The 13,271-nt window shown below is 44.8% G+C and overlaps 1 long non-coding RNA gene across 2 annotated transcripts; it reads left to right on the top strand.

Annotated features, from left to right (window-relative positions):
• Positions 1–6,952: 6,952 nt before the first annotated feature.
• Positions 6,953–10,663, top strand: LOC142907057 (uncharacterized). 2 transcript variants are annotated; one of them, XR_012930723.1, is made up of 3 exons: positions 6,953–7,654; positions 9,639–9,716; positions 10,504–10,663. It is a non-coding gene; the product is annotated as an uncharacterized LOC142907057 (long non-coding RNA). The 2 variants fall into 2 exon arrangements; XR_012930722.1 differs by having other exon boundaries at positions 10,479–10,663.
• Positions 10,664–13,271: the final 2,608 nt, after the last annotated feature.

Here is a 13,271-nt window from a genome sequence, read left to right as displayed (position 1 = left end):
CAGCGGCTGGGGACAGATGGGCGTGCCCACATCGCCGTGCCACCGGTGCCAGGCGGCGTGTGGCCCACGCGCGTGCAGCGCCCCGACACGCACAGCGCTGCGCGCCCTTCCGGGCAGCAGCTCAGCTGCATGGCCGAGGACTGCTACAACCCCCAGGGTGAGCGCAGCTGGAGGGCCACAGCGCCACTCCGCCGACTCTCGCGATCGCCAGCCACGAGCATTAATAAGCGACGATCCAATTCTGTCTCGCAGACCCGCAGGAGTTTTGCGGTGGGGAGTGGGAGGGGGGTGATGTTGCTGTGCATTTCTCCCAATGAGTGGCTTTTGCAGACAATTTGCACAATTTGGACCGTGACGCCGACATTCCCTCCCATCGTCTCTTTCCCAAGATCTTGTAACCTCGCTCAATGCAAGAAATATATTGTGTTTTTTTCAACTTCAGGAGTGCTGTTTGTTGATGGCCGATGGGCATTTTGGGCCTGTGCTAAGCAACTGTGATATAAAAAAAGATTTGGGCAAGGCAGAATATTGTTCCGGGGGTAGTTACCGACAGCATCCCGATGAAGAAATTAACACTGCAGTAAAGCGCGTGAGTGAATCGACAATTCTCTGATCCGTTCTCTATACCGCTATCGTTTTATCAGCATAATATAAACACAAACCTCACTTTAAGACATCATGACATGCATAAATAACCAACCCAATAAGTTTTGTTGCTGTAATTGTTTGGGTGGAGCAGTACAGTAGCATTTAACACGTACCACTGATGAAAACCCCGTGACCCTAAGTTTGATTCTCAACCAAGACTAACGTGAGCGACACTTGAACCAATCCTATTTAGTTTGTTGTCCTACCCCCGCACCCCCGATTAGCACGTTCTCTACGTACGGCGTGAAAGAAGTTCAACATACATATTCATTGGGTAACAATGATTACGATGACAAGTCTCGGCAGATGGTTGACGTTGGATGACGATCACGAGAGACGGAGATTGGCTGCCTCATCATGGGGGTGGTGAGGACGGATAGGAATTGGCTGACGACGATGGTGGTGAGCATCTTTGTAACGATGGCAGTGGTGAGGATAGTAGTAGAGACGTACGTACGTTGAACTTCTTTAGCACCGTACGTGGCCAACCGTAGACGACTGCGATACGCTGGTGGTAGTGTGGTGAGAGTCTCAGGTCGGTGTGCTTTGTGCACCGTGAGCACGCGTGGCAGGGCCCCCGGGTCCCCGGGACGCACAGTGTGCACGTGCGCACCCTGCACGTGACGAGGCGCGTCACGTGCTATGTGCACGCGCGCACCCTGCACGTGACGAGGCGCGTCACGTGCTGTGTGCACGCGCGCACCCTGCACGTGACGAGGCGGCGCGTCATGTGTTGCACGCGAGCGAGCCGCACGTCAGCAGCGCCTCCACGGTGGCCACGTGCATCAGCTAGGGCAGCCTCGTGGAGCACGAGGACGTCCTCATCGAGCAGGACCTCTTGGAGGAGGACGAGAATCGGCGCCACTGAGCGTGCCGCGAGCGAGGTTCCAACGCGAGTAACGCGCGAGCCTCCTCCGCGCCTTTGCGTTGGGTCGTGTTTTTAAATCGAGCTGTGAAAGTGCCTTGTTTTCTTCAGCTTTTAAAAAATAGCACTTGCCTACAGTTGATTTGCGTTTAACCGAAGCACAATATTTACACTGCGTTTCTAAAGCCAACGATGACCCCTTGTTTATCGAAGATGTGGGTGGATGAACGGCGCGGTGGTTTTCGTGCATTGCACTGTGAACCCAGCGAAGCAAGTTCGATCCCCGGCCACCGCTAAAAAGCAGTGCGGAGTGGTATCTGAACTGGTCCTGGATGCCCCCTTTGTTAAACAGCACTGACAAGCTGAGTGAAGTATGGTCAAACATCCCTCGTGAACAGCACTGCTTGAGGATATTTGACCATTTCTTTTTTGGCCCAAATTTTTATTCATGAAAAATATTTTATTCCACATCCTCCCTCGCATCATACATTGCAATATTTTGACACTCCGGGCAGCAGTTCCAAGGGGCATCTAAGGTATCGGGCATACCGGACTTATCAGGGCAGGCGGGAGGTTTTTTCCTCCTTTTTAAAGTGCTCTTGTAATTCATATTCTTAGCTATTTCGGTAAAGTCACGTTGAAGGGAAACAATAAAATATATATAACAGTAAAAAATTCTCACGACGTTTCGACCATAACACAAACGGTCGTCATCAGGTGTGTCGGTTTGCATATTTTTTTTATTTTTAAACGGTGTATTTATTTATTTATAAAAACGTCAGCGCCACGCGCAGCGATTTGGCAGTTTATTTAGAAGGACTAGTCCATCTATGTTCTGAAAAGAGGAGCGGGGAGACGATAAACCATAAACAATTTCAGGTCTTAATTGATTGTTCACGCTTACAGTGGCTTTCAGACAGCATACATTAATTTTCGTCTCCCCCCTCCTCTTTTCAGAACATAGATGGACTCGTCCTTCTAAATAAACTGCCAAATCGCTGCGCGTGGCGCTAACGTTTTTTTAAATAAATAAATACACCGTTTAAAAATAAATAAATTCATGCAAACCGACACACCTGATGATGACCGTTTGTGTTATGGTCGAAACGTGAGAATTTTTTTTATTGTTTTATATATTTTATTATTTTATTGTTTCCCTTCAACGTGACTTTACCGAAAGAGCTAAGAATATGAATTACTGCAGTCACCAAAGCTTTAAATCAAAATTTGCTCTTGTAATTGTTTTGATTTTAACCGTGTTTTTGACTTTTTGTGTTTATTCACATAAACAGTGATGCGCACGAGGTGAAAAATGTAACGAAAAAAAGTATTTACAGTCGGCATGTGAGACGTGATAACAATGGCTCTTTCATGCATCATGCTATCGTGCTGTGTAGTCAGAGGGAAATTCAGTAGGTACCTTGAAACACGCCGTAATTGTTTCTGAGGTGGGGTGGTTTATTTGAAATGTATCGGTTAGTGGAGGTCCACTGGCCAACTGGAGGGCATCTACTCTATAAGTGGCTAATCTGTATGCTTGGCTGTACGTTTGTTTCTATAATCTCCACGAAATTCAATTAACAAGGAGTCATTTTAAAACTAAAGTAGCTTATATTATATTAAAACAATACAAATACTTTTTACCTGATCATCAATCTTCTAATTTGGCGTTTCGGGCCCCTCGGACTGCTTAGCTGCTCTATCATTTACAATAGCTTGGCATGTGATGTCAAGCTCCTGTAAATTCGTACAATAGATAGGGTTATAGAGGGCGGGGTGGCACAGAGAGCTTTTGAAACTCAATGGCTTCTCTTTAGTCTCCAATAAAACCACCTCCATAACAAGGATCAACAACTTATATACAGCACAGCATATCTCAATGTAAAATCAAATACACTTGTATGTACGTGTAGCGCAGGGACGTGCGGTCAGGGGAGGCACAGCCTCACCTGTCATACTCCAATGAGAATAGCTGTTACAAAAAAAAAGAATAATCAATTAAAAATTTACATTTTCCCACTGATCTGTGTTATAAATGTCATTTCTGTACTATTCCAAACATTTTTATAGTCAAAGTCGCCAAATTTGCGGAGCTCCGCTGCAAATACAGGAAGAGACGAGAGGTGAGGCAGCGACGCGCTCAGCCTCCCCTCTGATTGCGCAACCCCTGTTCTGTAATGCTGCGTGTTTTCATAAGGCGAATTGGATATAATTCTATGAATGTATTAGGGAACACATTTTTATAACGCGCATACGAATTGGTTATAAAGCAATCGAGTGAACAGAAGTACGTTGCGCGAGTAGGAACAAGCAGTTGTAAGGCGACCTCGGTGTAGCATCACACAAGGTGGGATGCTGCTGGATGCTCTTGATGCTACCCACACGCCTCAGTCTTTGTTCAGGCTGCGTACGCACATCACGTGTTATCGCAGACATTGCTTTACCCTATATTATGCAGGGTGCTTCAACATGTTTTTAACACTTATATGGGACTATCGTTTTTAATGGAAAAAGAACGGATAATACACTGTAACATGATAAAGAAATGTATGTTAATAGCTGCAAAAAGTCACAAAGAGTCTCCACTTGCTCGCCATCATTGTCAACACATGCCTGAAATCTTCTCTAGGTGGTCTCCAGAGCCCGGAGGCTGGTATTGTTGCACATTCTCACAAGTATTAAAACAATTTAAGCACCCCGTACATTATTTATTGTAACGCGATTTTCCATAACGCGGTGTTCTTCAGGAACGCAACTACCGCGTTATAGGAGAATAGAACTGTATAATCATGCAGGGTCTTGAACTCAGGACACTAGAGGTCGACTAAATTTAAGCTCGATTTCAATTTCGAAGGAATATTTAAAAAAGCGATTCAATATAAAACTGCTACATCTTCCGTGTCGCCTCACAATGAGTTTATGGATAGGAAAGGGGTAGGGGCAAAACCATTTCTGCTCGGGGTCACCAAATAGGCCAGCACCACCACTCAAGGGTGGGAAAAACCCGATTTTTTTTTGCCCGACAAATCGGGTTATTGCTTTTAATGGAATTAAACCCGATTTTGCCGATTAAAACCTGGTTTTATTATCGGCGTCTCGTGCACACTTCAATCCTCCTCCTCGTCGTCATCGTCCGCCGCCGCGTCGTCTTCGTCGTCGCTCTCGCCGCTGGACTCGGTGTTGTCGTGGCCGTCGCCGGGCGTGGGGTAGTCGTAGAACGCGTTGAGGTTCGACTTAATGAAGACGAGCTTCTCGACTGTGCTGGGCGCCAGGCTGTTCCTCAACTTGGAATGTATCAATCCCATCGTCGAGAAGTTTCGCTCAGACGCAGCAGCAGCAGCGGCGGTCGACGTGGCCATGCCGCCGTGCGCACGGCGGCTGAGCCCGGGCCCCGGCCCGAACGCCGCTAATGGGTGCGTGCGACTGAAATCCCGACTTCACTTTAATAAAACCGAATAAAACCGGATTTGGGCAGGATCCAGGTGCTCCGGTTTTATATAAAAACCGATTAAAGCCGGAATGAATAAAACCGGGTCGTGCCAGCCTTGCAAACCACTGCCTGCATGTACCACGAGGAGACGTTTCAATGTCTTGCGCTCGCAGTCTCAGTCTCGCATACTAGACATGCCCCTCACCCATCGCCCACAAACACCGCCTTGTTGTGAAATAGCCAACGCAAGAAGATCCCAGGGTTTGATCTTCCACGAAGCTCATGGTCCACCCTAAACTGTATCCACTGCACAAACCACGGCAGTAGATGCGGATACCTGATGCATAAGTGGAAAATTAAAAACTCCCCAGTAGTGTGTGACTGTGGTCATCCAGAACAGTCCGTACAGCATATAACGACGCAACGCCCGATCCACAAATACGAAAGAGACATCTCAGTGATGATACACTCCACTGCTCTTGGCGCGGTTGTCTGGCTTGACCACCTGAATGTGAGATTGCAGTTGTTGCTCTGCGTCTACATTAGCCATGCGAAAGAAGATGAAGACCCATCGCCCAGCTTGAGGGCGGGGTAGGGTCTAAATCAGGAATTCACCATGAAAACACATTATTTCAGTAAAACAAATCCATATGATCTCGCAAGTGCGTGTCACATAACGGCATATCAAACACAATGTGACAACGAACTCACCTGCGATATAGCAAACTCAAGGTATCCGTGTGCTACCGATTTTGTCTTTATAGTACTGTATTCGCTATTCATGGTTTCCTGCTGCAACAAAAAAATGTTACAGCAATTGTTTTTACCTTTAGCTGGATCCAAGATAATGGATGGAGTGATGATGCAGTGGTTCATGCACTGCGCCATCTGAGTTTGATTCCTGGCCATGGCTGACATCGGTGACATCTGAACAGATCCTGTACCCCCCCCCAACCCATACCGAGCAGCATGGTAAAGTATGGTCGAACAACAAAAATGTCCGACACGGTGTGTGGAGGCCCTTGTACAGCAGTGGACTCGCAAATGAGCTGTAAGGTTTGCTTTTGTAAATGAAAGTGTGTTTTGGCATAAACTGAACAATCTGAGTCTTGCTGCTCCAAACGAGCATGGGGTGCAATTCCATTCTGTATGCATCTCAGCAAGGTGGTCAATATTCCACATTCCTTTGGGAGGGGGAAACTCGATGTAACCACCACTTCTGCCCCGCCCACTCTCGTCCTAGGCTCTGTGTTCGATGTGTTCAATACTCACGTGGGTCTCATTCCTTTGACATTTGATGGTGCTGTTTGTTGCTGGACGCTTGGCGTCTTTGGGACTCTGCACAGATCAACTTTGAATATTTTGATTGTGTGGAATAACCTCCAATATTTGCAATTAATCAATTACACTAATATTCGATTCTGAAGATTGCAATTTAACCGCACTGTATAGCAGCACTATCAAAACAATTTTGCAATATGACCCTATTTGAATACAAAATTCCTATTAAACTGACAATAACCATAAATTAAAAACATTTCAAGTGACAGGATATTCTGTACGTTAATTTTGTGTCGGTATTATAGAACAACAAATATTATTATTTTTATATATATAAAGAAATGAAGCAATAATTTGGACTCACCAGGTCGAGTGTCGAGACGCGTGTTGCTTGAGGCATGCGACACAGCTTCTCAAAATCTTGCGGTGTGGCTGACATTGCACATCCCACCTTCAGCGGTCACATCCAAAGTCAGTGCGCTCACTCACGTGTACACTACATGCTTGCAAAGGGCACCATCGGTTTCGAGGCACGCGTTAAGATGTCGGGGTTTGCGGATTCTCTCTTTTCCGTGAGAAAAAAACAACTAATCACGTGACATTTCAGCGAGTTGTTTCGTTTCAGCCGCGGTCACATCCATTGTTTTAGGCTGGGCATTGAAATGGGTTTCGTGCCTAGTGACACCTTTTCACGTCGAAATCAGGTAAATTGCTTGCGAAGTGTGCGTCCAGGCAGCTGAGGTGGTGAGTCTTCGCCCAAGTGGAAAGACACTTTGGAAATTGAGTGGAGCCGGCAGTTCAACTTCAACAAACTCATCTTGCACACACCATCTCTCACGGATGCTGTGATTTGATCGCTCATTTGTATATTTGTGGTTTCATTGCAACATTTGCATTCACGTCGTTTCGTTTCCCAACCACAGGCGCGTCTCGCTTAACGAGCGTTCTCCTTCACGAGAGTCTGCTATAACGCTCAATTTGTTCGCAACACGAGAACATGTTCCCGAAACAAGTGGAGGCCGATCAACCAAACGCGTCCCATGTTGGCAAGGGCCGCTACGCTACAACAATGGGATCGTATTACCACGTGCCCTGCGCCCAGCCGTCAGATTCTCACTCTCCTGTGCTGCGCGTGCTGCCTGAGCACGTGACCCAGGTGGGGGCCACGTGGTGTTGGTGGCGGCACTGTCATGGCGGCGCGTGGGGAGCTACTCGCGACTCCCGCTCACGGCCAACACGGGTGACGATTGTACGAGGTGGTCCTGGGACACTCCGAGGTCGACTCGGCATCAAAGGAGTACGGTGTGTAAACATCGCCACCGGGGAGACAAAGGCGGCCGGGCGTGGTGTGAGCCACCCCACCCACACCCGAGGATCGGCGAGCGGGGCCGCCATCGCAAATTGCCAGCCCTCGCAAACAACAGCGGTCGGTAAGTAAGCTCTTGACTATGCATATATTATTGTTGTGTTACATATAGATTGTATATATCAGGTATGTAGCCTTCTCTTTGTGCCCGGCGCTTAAGGGCTGCAGTTTTTGATAGCGGCAAGTTTGAGTAACTCACGTGTACAGTATTTTGGCGGGACAAATGCTACTGTACTAACATGCGTGGAAATATCACAGAATCGTTTTGCGCGTTACCCCCTCCCCCCACCTATAGGTTCACTCAATGTTTATTTTACTTTCTATCGAAAACAAGTGTTAAGATAAGCGTTTAAAAGTCAAACTTAACCAAGTCGTCAATTTAAGTGTCTTTTGTACATTTATGTTCGTAGGTTTGAATATATTCTGTCTAGATTCGTTGATAAAGAATGCAACCTTCTCTGGCTACTATTAGCCCTCTTGTAGAATTGTGTTTCAAACGATTACCCTCGCTTGCCTGACCCGTCACGGCTCTGAGAAATAAATGTATGACTAATGGACATCAATGTTAACCAGTTGTCCATTTTGTGAGGTATCCCTAACTAGCCAGTAACTTGTAAGCGGATAAAAAAATCAACGGCGTAATTTGTTCGCGCTCGCTGGTTACTTTTGGAAACAACATTGTTGATAATTAATTTAGAAAGGTCTTTTATACCGATCTAGGTCACGATATGGACTTCGATGTTAGCGTGGCAGATTCATACGTGATTATTCACCAGTGACTCATGTTTGCTATAATTTCACACATTTATAAATCACCTCACGTACCCCCCCCCGGTTGCGAGCCACTGGCCTAGAGAAGCCATTAGTGACAGACATTACCATCACATCGACAGTGAGGATGGCTTTATGAGACCCAAGGCGACATGGAATGCACAAAAGACGTTTGAACTGCCAATGTGTTCTTTGCGCGGCATTGACCTGCAAGGCTGTGAGCCTGAAATCGGTGAAATAATGCAAAACGATCCCACCCAGTTGTCGCGTCATTGAAAATGACCCTGAAGAAGAATGCAGTCGTGTATTTTGACGGTACACTATATGAAATGCACAATCGATGATTCATCTAGATGAAGGGTGAGCAGTCAGATTCATTCCCTCACCCATGTTAACAATTTTGGTCTACCGCACCGACTGTTTGCTCTCATGTACACAGCGCACAGCGAATGACTTGGTGTTTCTACTTTGGCAGTGGTACACAAGCACAACAACAAATACATGGACGCATTCGTCAATAACACTGGCTTCTTCCAGGATAAAATATGGACAGTAAACCCTCTCAAACCACAAGGGTTATGTTCTTGAAAACGCGCGCGAATGCAGAAACCTTATTGACCAGGAAAAATGGGGTTACGTTCCTGGCACGAGTGAACATAGGGGGGAATAGTAAATGTTTAATACCACTGACTACAATAAATAATAAAATATGAATGACAATTCGTTTTGATTATCTTTCATGATGATTTGATGACAATGGAGATGGTGAGGAATTCAGGTGGACGACTCATCGGGAGATGCAGGTGTTTGATAACAACAACGCACAGTTATCATTTTAGCACTCGAGAGCACGTCTGTGATAGGCCGACATTTTGGCGTGGACTGTGAGATCCATCAAGAATGAGGCGAATGCAATCGGGGAAAGTGTTGCGGCTATCGCCACCCAGTGCTGTGTTCTCTTATCAATAACTTATCACATTTTTACTGTGAACAAGATTTCTACATATTCTTGGTTCTTTCGGTAAAGTCACGTTGAAGGGAAACAATAAGATATAAATATAAAACAATAAAATTCTTGCGACGTTTCGACTGCAACACAAGGCTGTAACCCTCGTGAATAGAGAAGGTTTACTATATTGGCATAGTCACTCTGGTTTGTCAGTGCGTCGTCAACCGCGAGCCGGTGGGTGGTGTCAGGGAAAGCTGTCCCAGGTAGTCCAGGAAGCCGGTAACATGACTTCTATGATTTCATGGGTGCCACACATTTCTATTTACAGCGATGTTCAATGTACTGCTGGATCACGGCTTTCCTACTAGAGCTCCTTCTACTGGAGGCCCCTTCCACCAACAGTGACGTGAGCAAGCAATTCCAGGGCTGCACCTTTACATTTTTAAAATTAATGTATTTATTTGGTAAGAGCGTGTGTGTGTGTGCGCGAGTATCAGAGCATGTGGATTCTGTATGTTCGCCTGCTATTCCGCAGTGTGAGTATGCAAGAGGTTGAGTGAGTGAATATAAGAGTGAGTATAAGAGAGCGTGTGGAGTTTGTATGTTCTCCCCCATTAACATTGCATTTTACTGTATCAACATTGATAAATGGTAACATTTTACAATACAGTAGCCTCTTGATTATCCGTGCTAATGCCGAGGACAGCCGTGGCTAATTACAAATTGCGGACCATCCAAAAATATCCATTTTACGTGGATCTCTTTGCCAAAAACCACTAATATAGATATACATTATGTTTAAGTTAAGGAAATTGAGTTTGTTAATGAATAACATTTTTTTTTATATTCTTAGCTCTTTCGGTAAAGTCACGTTGAAGGGAAACAATAAAATAATAAAATATATATAAAACGATAAAAATTATCACGAGTGAACATAGGGGGGAATAGTAAGAATTTTTATTGTTTTATATATTTTATTATTTTATTGTTTACCTTCAACGTGACTTTACCGAAAGAGCTAAGAATATGAATTACTGCAGTCACGAAAGCTTTAAATAAAAAATTTGACATTTTTTTTGTAAAGAATGTATTGATCTTGTTTTTTGTTACAAAAGTATTTGATTTAGAACGAATGCTAACGATCGACCGAACGATGCACATGGCTCAGGGATAACTTTCCTGCTCCCGCGCAGAAGACTCGGCCCACTAAGTGGACAGAAGCAGAGCCACGCCAATCAACATCAAACTCCGCCCACTGTTGTAAAGATATGCAACTACTGTACCGTAGGGGCGATCACATGGATTTCAGATTAACCGGAGCACGTGACTTGTAATAAACATTTCCATGAATAAGTGTATCACTGTTTGTAGATTATTAATTTGGGATTAAGGGAAACATCCATGAGTTATTAATTTGTGTCAATATCAGGTGCGTGGTTAATCCTCAAATTGGATAAATCGCAAGTGGATAATTGAGTCAACTTTATTATGAACTAAATCGACATTAACAACATTGCATTCTTCTATATCAACATTGACAACCTTTATAACATTCTTAACATTGTTTAGAACAATAAACTATGATAAAATGAACAACATTGCATTCTACTTGATAAACAACGATAATATTTCGAAGATGGTAACATTATTCATGACTATAATAAACTGTTATAACAATTTCTGTGCTCCCCTCTGTCACGCGCGCTCCTTTATGGCGTGCCTTCCTCTACTACTGCTGCCACTAAACACTGAGGGGTTAGCATCTACATCATTAGACCTCCTTTGCCAGTACCAAAATATAATAATTGGGTTTTTCCCCTTTTTTCTGGCAACGAAACTGAAACCTTTTTACAAGGATTCATGTCTGCATTAACCACAATACTTGCAGTCAAAATGCAAACAGGAAAACATACTATGATAATATATGCATTGTCCTTGAAACTGATTGGTCCACACCAAGGGACGGCTTTCTTTCGAGCCTCGACCCAATTGGTGCTCGACCAGACATGAATCCTTGTAAAAAGGTTTCAGTTTCGTTGCCAGAAAAAAGGGGAAAAACCCTATTACACTGAGGGGTTGTTTTCATGGAGGTGGACACCACCTGCATCATGAACACGGCGAGTCCACCTCATCGGAAGCCAAGTTCGCATTTCTTCCTGAGAAGTGGAGCTGCTTTGGCTGCATCTGCTGCTGCTATAGCAGACGGACAGAGAGTACTACATCCGTGCAGGCCGCCCCGTCTGAAACCACACTCGGGCACTGCAAGCCTTTCCTCGGTGTGTTTGGCGAGAGGGCGATGTTGAACATTTTTTTGCTAGGACCTTTCCCGGCACGCTGAGTAGGAAGATGCTCCAGTAGTACGGTCCCCCTTATAGAGGGGGACCACTAAGGTATCCTTCCAATCCTGCAGCACGTGTCCTCTGTGGTCCAGAAAGTTGTGATTATATCATATCGGGCAATCTGCAGACAAACGCTACCTGGGAAAAGTGCTGTTCGAGAGCACCTGTGAAGGTCGACACATCACACGAGAGGGTGGGTGGCCAACACCACACCTGGCTTAGTCTCCCCAGTGCTGATGTTTTACACACAGCACCAGGTACATGTCATCCCCGGGTTACGAAAGGGTTAGGTACCTGAGAACGATCCGTAACCCGAATTTTCCATATGTCAGTAACTGAACAATTTTTCCCTGAAATAAAGCTAAAATCCAATAGCCAGAAATAGTTGTGCCTCCCCTACCTGAATACTAGTTCGTTTTCCCTCAGGACTGTATTGCGCTGTTTTCTATTGCTACCTATATTCTATTGCTGTACATACTCTGCACTTCATATTCGTTTTTCATTTAATCGAATAACACTACCCATAATTAAACTAATGGAACATATTCTGGATCCAATTGTTTCTGAATACCACGAAACATTTTAATAAAAATCGTTAACAGAAAGCAGTCACTTCCGAATGTTTGTTTACCGTGCATTAGGCTAGGCCTAGACTTTACATACACACGCACACACATGCACGCACATTAAATACAGTAAAAACCTAACAATAGAAACATGGGGGAAAAGATAATTCGAAGCATAGGAAACAAACAATAATGTAATAGTATACAAAAATTACATTGCCCATAATCGTGGTGGGGCTTGGTGAAGGAGGCGTTTTGGTGGAGTGAGGTGTAAGGCGGCGTGCCTTATGCGTCCCTCCGCGGTATTCATCCGCAACCTCACCGCGCTGCACTATTTGCGCTTGCTTAACTTATGCAAACATTTCTTCTGCATCTTAAATTTTTCATGCATTTATCAGAGCATTTTCATAAAACAATAGAATTCTCACTAAAAGAACCAAGAATATGAATCCCTGCAGTCACGAAAGCTTTAAATCAAAATTCATTTTCATAAAGTCGGGTCTTCCGTAACCCAGGAACTGCCTGTACTCATTTAAGGCTGATTTAGGGGAGGCTCGGAACAGGTTTGTATATTTGTCACTGATAATGGTCGTGAGCAGGAATAGAACTCGGTTCGCTGGGTTCACGCCACTACGCTACTGCTCCCCACTCGCAAACATTTGTACATTATCACACACTCAGACACGCTCCCAAACACATATATACTCGCTCACACTCTACACTCTGCAAAAAAGGGAGACACCATACAGACTCAGCAAGTGGTTTCAACTCGGCACTTGCCCCAACGTAGCATTGAGGCTATGGGGGAACCTGCAGTCACGAAAGCTTTAAATCGAAAGTGTAATGTTTAACATACTTCATAAGGCAATATATAGTACCGTAATTGTATAGTGAATATACAGCAGTGTGGTATACAGTAGGGTTAGTAGAATAATACATAGTGTAGATGGACTCGTCCGTCTGAACAAAGCTCATCGCTCTCTGTGGTGCTAATCCTTCACACCAACATCATGGTAATCCCCCAGTTACATGCTAATGTATATGTAAACTCCTCTC

Source organism: Petromyzon marinus, chromosome 74 (genome assembly GCF_048934315.1).
Source record: "Petromyzon marinus isolate PM22_M1 ecotype Great Lakes invasive population chromosome 74, UKy_Petmar_22M1.pri1.0, whole genome shotgun sequence".
NCBI classification, from domain to species: domain Eukaryota; kingdom Metazoa; phylum Chordata; class Hyperoartia; order Petromyzontiformes; family Petromyzontidae; genus Petromyzon; species Petromyzon marinus.
The sequence above is the reverse complement of the archived record's forward strand: the minus strand, read 5'-3'. Positions and strand labels throughout refer to the sequence as shown.